The following is a 6,665-nucleotide window of genomic DNA, read 5'->3' as shown; positions in this document are numbered from 1 at the left end:
TTAGGCCTCTTCAAGCCACTTTTTGTTTTTGTTTAACATTTAATATGTCCTCTAAGGAAGTCTTTATTTAAGAAGCTAGAAAGAATACTAAAATCTATTTTCCAAGTGAAAAAGATTAAAGGTAAAATACTCTGTGTGTGTGTGTGTGTGTGTATACTTACATATACATATATGCACATATATACAAATATACATATACACATAGCATTTTTAATATATTTTCTAATGAAATTAAAGAATCTAAAAGTAGCAAAATAAATGTACTTCCTTATGGACAATTCTTTTCCCATAAGCCAGCAAATCAACACAATGTCTTCAAATATGAAAGGTATTATTCATCAGTTTCCCATAAATAAAACATACTCAGACTTGAGTACTTTTTATTTCTTGTGTTTCATTATTTTCTTTGTGTTTCTTGCATCCCTTTATTATAGCCTTAAGGTATGCAAAGAATTTTCTTTATGACAATACTGTGAGGTAGATTGTGAAAGTATTGGTTTACCAATTTTACAGATGAGGAAACTCAGAAGTATAATGTCTTGCCCACAGTAATCTGAGGTAGGAATTATGCCCAGTATATTCAACTCTAATTGCTATTCACTGTATAACATGACTTTTTCATAAGCTTAAGTATGTTAGCAGTTGTGGACCTTAACTCACAACAATGATTTCTGTATTTTTTTTTGCTACTAAAAATGAATTGTAGTTATAATTTATCTGTAAACTTGTGTTCCTTTGAAATATTGCTTATTTTATTTTTTCATCTTCTTTTATAAAAATCTTATTTATTTTTAGTTTTTGACATCAACGTCTATAAAATTTTGAGTTCTAAAATTTCTCCCCCTTCCTCTGTCCGCTCCCTCCCCAAGACAGCATGATATCTGATATATGCTCTAGTTGCACATTCATATTAAAAATGTTTCCAAATTAGTCATGTTCTAAAGAAGAATTAAAACCAAAGGGGGGAAAAACATGAGAAAGAAGAAACAAACAACAAAAAGAAAATAGTATACTTCCATCTGTAATCAGACTCCAAAGTCTTTTAGAACTGTTTTAGGTCCTTGTATTACTGAGAAGAGTTGAGTCTGTCTAAGTTGGTCATTGCATAATATTGCTATTACAATATACAATGTTCTCCTGTTTTCCTCAACTTCACTCAGCATCAGTTCATGAAAGTCTTTCCAGGTTTTTCTGAAGTTCACCTAACGATCATTTCTCAAGGAACAATACTATTCCATTACATTAATATAGTACAACTTGTTCAGCCATTCCCCAATTGACGGGCATCCCCTTAATTTCTAATTTTTTGGCCACCACAAAAAAGAGCAGCTATAAATATTTTTGTATATGTGAGTACTTTTCCCATTTGTATGATCTCTATCAGTGGAATTGGTGGGTCAAAGGGTATGCATAGTTTTATAGCCCCTTGGGCATAGTTCCAAATTACTTTGCAGAACAATTGGATCATTTCACAACTCCAAAAGTGTTGCAGTTTCCCCACATCTCCAATGTTTGGCAATTTTCTGCTATGTCATGTCAGTCAATTTGATAGTTGTGATGTGGTACCTCAAAATTGCTTTAATTTGCATTTCTCTAATCCAAAGTGATTTAGAGTGTATTTTTTACCTTTAATTTAATTTATTTAATATATTTAGTTTTCAGCATTGATTTTCACAAGAGTTTAAATTACAAATTTTCTCCACATTTCTACCCTCCCCCCCCCAGTCCAAGATGGTGTATATTCTGGTTGCCCTGTTCCACAGAAGGGCCCTCCCTTCTGTCACCCCACTCCCCTCCCATCCCCTTTTCCCTTCCTTTCTTGTGGGGCAAGATAAATTTCTATGCCCCATTGCCTGTGTATCTTATTTTCTAGTTGCATGGAAAAAACTTTTTTTTTTGTTTTTGAACATCTGTTTTTAAAACTTTGAGTTCCAAATTCTCTCCCCTCTTCCCTTCTCAACATAGGCCACATGCGTATCATTATGCATAATCCTTCAACAATACTCATGTTGTGAAAGACTAATTATATTTTGCTCCTTCCTAACCTATCCCTCTTTATCCAATTTTCTCCCTTGACCCTGTCACTTTTTGAAAGTGTTTGCTTTTGATTACCTCCTCCCCCATCTGCCCTCCCTTCTATCATCCCCCCTTTTTTATCTTCTTCCTCCTTCTTTTCTGTGGGGTATGATACCCAATTGAGTGTGTATGGTATTCCCTCCTCAGGTCAAATCTGATGAGAGCAACATTCACTCATTGCCCCTCACCTGCCTTCTCTTCTCTTCCTACAGAACTGCTTTTTCTTGCCACTTTTATCCAAGATAATTTACCCCATTCTATCTCTCCCTTTCTCCCTCTCTCAATATATTCCTCTCTCATCCCTTAATTTGATTTTATTTCTTTTAGATATCTTCTCTTCATCTTCAACTCACCCTGCCCCCCCCTCTCTCTCTCTCTATATATATATATATATACACATACATATACATACATACACACACACACACACACACACACACACACACACACACATATATATATATATATATGCATATTCCCTTCAGCTACCCTAATACTGAGGTCTCATGAATCATACACATCATCTTTCCATGTAGGAATGTAAACAAAACAGTTCAACTTTAGTAAGTCTCTTGCAATTTCTTTTTCTTGTTCTTTTTCTTGATTACCTTTTCATGCTTCTCTTGATTCTTGTGTTTGAAAGTCAAATTTTCTATTCAGTTCTGGTCTTTTCACTGAGAAAGCTTGAAAGTCCTCTATTTTATTGAAAATCCATATTTTGCCTTGGAGCATGATACTCAGTTTTGATGGGTAGGTGATTCTAGGTTTTAATCCTAGCTCCATTGACCCCCGGAATATTGTATTCCAAGCCCTTCGATCTCTTAATGTAGAAGCTGTTAGATCTTAGATTATTCTGATTGTGTTTCCACAGTATTCAAATTGTTTCTTTCTGGTTGCTTGCAATATTTTCTTCTTGATCTGGGAGCTCTGGAATTTGGTGACAATATTCCTAGGAGATTTCTTTTTGGGATCTATTTGAGTAGGCGATCGGTGGATTCTTTCAATTTCTATTTTGCTCTGTGGCTCTAGAATATCAGGGCAGTTCTCCTTGATAATTTCTTGAAAGATGATATCTAGGCTCTTTTTTTGATCATGGCTTTCAGGTAGTCCAATAATTTTTAAATTATCTCTACTGGATCTATTTTCCAGGCCAATGGTTTTTCCAATGAGATATTTCACATTGTCTTCCACTTTTTCATTCCTTTGGTTCTGTTTTATAATATCTTGATTTCTCATAAAGTCACTAGCTTCCACTTGTTCCAATCTCATTTTGAAGGTGGTATTTTCTTCAGTGGTCTTTTGGATCTCCTTTTCCATTTGGCTAATTCTGCCTTTCAAGGCATTCTTCTCCTCATTGGCTTTTTGGAGCTCTTTTGTCATTTGACTTAGTCTATTGTTAAGGTGTTTTCTTCAGTATATTTTTCAGTATTTTTTTGGGTCTCCCTTAGCAAGTCATTGACTTGTTTTTCATGGTTTTCTCGCATCCTTCTCATTTCTCTTCCCAATTTTTCCTCTACTTCTCTAATTTGCTTTTCCAACTCCTTTTTGATCTCTTCCATGGCCTGAGATCAGTTCATGTTTTTCTTCCAGGCTTTTGTTGGAGGCTCTTTGACTTTGGTGATTTCTTCTGGCTGTATGTTTTGGTCTTCTTTGTCACCAAGGAAAGATTCCAAAGTCTGAGACTGAATCTGGGTGCATTTTCGCTGCCTGGTCATTTTCCCAGCCAACTTGGTTGACCCTTGAGTTTTTCAGCAGGGTATGACTGCTTGTAGAATGAAGAGTACTATGTTCCAAGCTTGGGGGGATGCATTGTTGATTTCAGAGCTATTACAGCCAGTTCTGCCACCCCAGCACTCCTCCTTCCCCAAGAACCCCCAACCCGGACTGGACTTAGATCTTTAGCAGGCTCTTCACTCCTGCTCTGATCCGACACTTAATTCCTCTCACCAGGTGGGCCTGGGGCCTGAAGCAACTGCAGCTGTAGTTCTGTAGCTGCCCCACCTCTGCTGCCCCCGGGGGCGGGGGCTGAACTGGAAACTCTATCACCCTGTCCCCAGCAGCTTTTCCCACTAACCTTCTCTGTTGTCTTTGGTGTTTGTGGGTTGAGAAGTCTGGTAACTACTGCAGCTCACTGATTCAGGGCACTAGGGCCTCCTCCACCCAGCTCCTGGTCTGGTTGGTCCGCACGGCCCACAGTGGGCTCTGCTCTGCTCTGTTCCATTCAGGATAGACCTTACCCAGCAACCATCCAGGCTGTCTTAGGCTAGAGCCCTGCTTCCCTCTGCTATTATGTGGGTTCTGCAGTTCTAGAATTGGTTCAGAGCCATTTTTTATAGGTTTTTGGAGGGACTTGGCAGGGAGCTCATGCTAGTCCCTGCTTTCCAGCTGCCATCTTGTCTCTGCCCCACCTTGAGCATTTTTTCATATGACTATAGATAGTTTTAGTTTCTTCCTCTGAAAACTGCCTGTTCATATCCTTAGACCATTTATTAAAGAATGACTTGTATACTTATAAATTCAGCTCAGTTTTCTATATATTTTAGAAATGAGGCATTTGTCAGAGATACTGGTTGTAAAAATTGTTTCCCAGCTTTCTGCTTCCCTTCTAATCTTGGTTGCATTGGCTTTGTTTGTGGAAAAAAAATAGTTTAATGTAATCAAAATTATCCATTTTGTATTTCATAATGTTCTCTATCTCTTATTTGGTCCATTCACCATAGATCTGACAGATAAGCTATTTTTTGTTCTCCTTATAGTGTCAGTCTTTATATCAAAATTGTGCACCCATTTTGATTTTATCTTGGTATATGGTGTATGATGTTGGTCTATGCCCAGTTTCTACCATACTATTTTCTACTTTTCCCAACAGCTTTTGTTAAATAGTGAGTTCTTATCCGAGAAGCTGGAGTCTTTGGGTTTATCAAACAGTAGATTATTATAGTCAGCAACCTACCTATTCCTTTGATCCACCACTCTTTGTCATAACCAGGGCCAAGTCGTTTTGATGATTACTGTTTTATAATACAATTTATAAGACCTAGTATGGCTAGGCCACCTTCCCTTGCATTTCTTTTCATTATTTCCCTTGATATTCTAGACCTTTTGTTCTTCCAGATGATTTTATTATTTTTCTAGCTCTATAAAATAAATTTTTGGTAGTTTTATTAAAATGGCACTAAATAAGTAAATTAATTTAGGTAGAATTGTCATTTTTATTATATTAGCTTGGCATACCCATGAGCAGCTGATGTGTTTCCAGTTATTTAGATCAGACTTTATTGGTATGAAAAGTGTTTTGTAACTGTGTTCATATAGTTTCTGGGTTTGTCTTGGGAAGTAGATTCTCAAATATTTCATGCTGTCTACAATTATTTTAAAAGGAAGTTGTCTATCTCTTGCTGTTAGGTTTTGTTAGTAATACATAGAAATAAGATTTATGTGGGTTTATTTTATAGCCTGCAACTTTGTTAAATTATTTCAAGTAGTTTTTATTGGATTCTCTAGGATTCTCTAGATATACTAATCACATCATCCACAGAGAGTGATAACTTTGTTTCTTCATTACCTATTGTATTTTCTTGAATTTATTTTTCATCTCTTATTGCTAAAGCTACCATTTCTCTACAATATTGAATAATATTGGTGATAATAGGCTTCCTTGTTTCACCCCTGGTCTTGTCCCTTTTCCCTTTACTTTCTTATAGGGCAAGATAGATTTCTATACCCCATTGCCTACATATCTTATTTCCCAGTTGCATGTAAAGACAATTTTTTTAAATTTGTTTTTAGAACTTTGAGTTCCAAATTCTCTCCTTTCTTCCCTCCTCACCCACCCTCCTTAAGAAGGCAAGCTATTAAAAATAGGCTATACATGTATCATTATGCAAAACACTTCCATAATAGTCATGTTGTGAAAGACTACCTACCCTGTCCCCCTTTATTCAATTTTCCCCTTTGACCCTGTCCCTTTTCAAAAGTGTTTGCTTTTTACAACCTCCTCCCCCAATCTGCCCTGCTTTCTATCATCCCCCACCCCTTATCCACTTCCCCCCTGCTTTCCTGTAAGATAAGATACCCAGTTGAGTGTGTATGTTATTCCTTCCTTAAGCCAAATCTGATGAGAGCAAGATTCACTCATTCCCTTTTACCTACCCCCTCTTCCCTTCCATTATAACAACTTTTTCTCACCACTTTTATTTGAGATAATTTATCCTATTCTATCCCTTTTTCCTTCTCCCAATATATTCCTCTCTCACCTCTTAATTTTAGTTTTTTGGATGTCACCCATTCATATTCAACTCACCCCGTGCCCTCTGTCTATACATATGTATATTCCCTTCAACTACCCTAATACTGAGCAAGTACATTCCATGTAGGAAGATAAACAGCTCAACTTCGGTAAGTCCCTTATGATTTCTCTTTTCTGTTTACCTTTTCATGCTTCTCTTGATTCTTGTATTTGAAAGTCAAATTTTCTATTCAGCTCTGGTCTTTTCATCAAGGATGCTTGAAAGTCCTATATTTCATTAAAAATCCATTATTTTGCCCTGAAGTATTATGCTCAGTTTTTCTGGGTAGATGATTCTTGG

Source organism: Trichosurus vulpecula, chromosome 6 (genome assembly GCF_011100635.1).
Source record: "Trichosurus vulpecula isolate mTriVul1 chromosome 6, mTriVul1.pri, whole genome shotgun sequence".
Lineage (NCBI taxonomy): Eukaryota > Metazoa > Chordata > Mammalia > Diprotodontia > Phalangeridae > Trichosurus > Trichosurus vulpecula.
The sequence above is the reverse complement of the archived record's forward strand: the minus strand, read 5'-3'. Positions refer to the sequence as shown.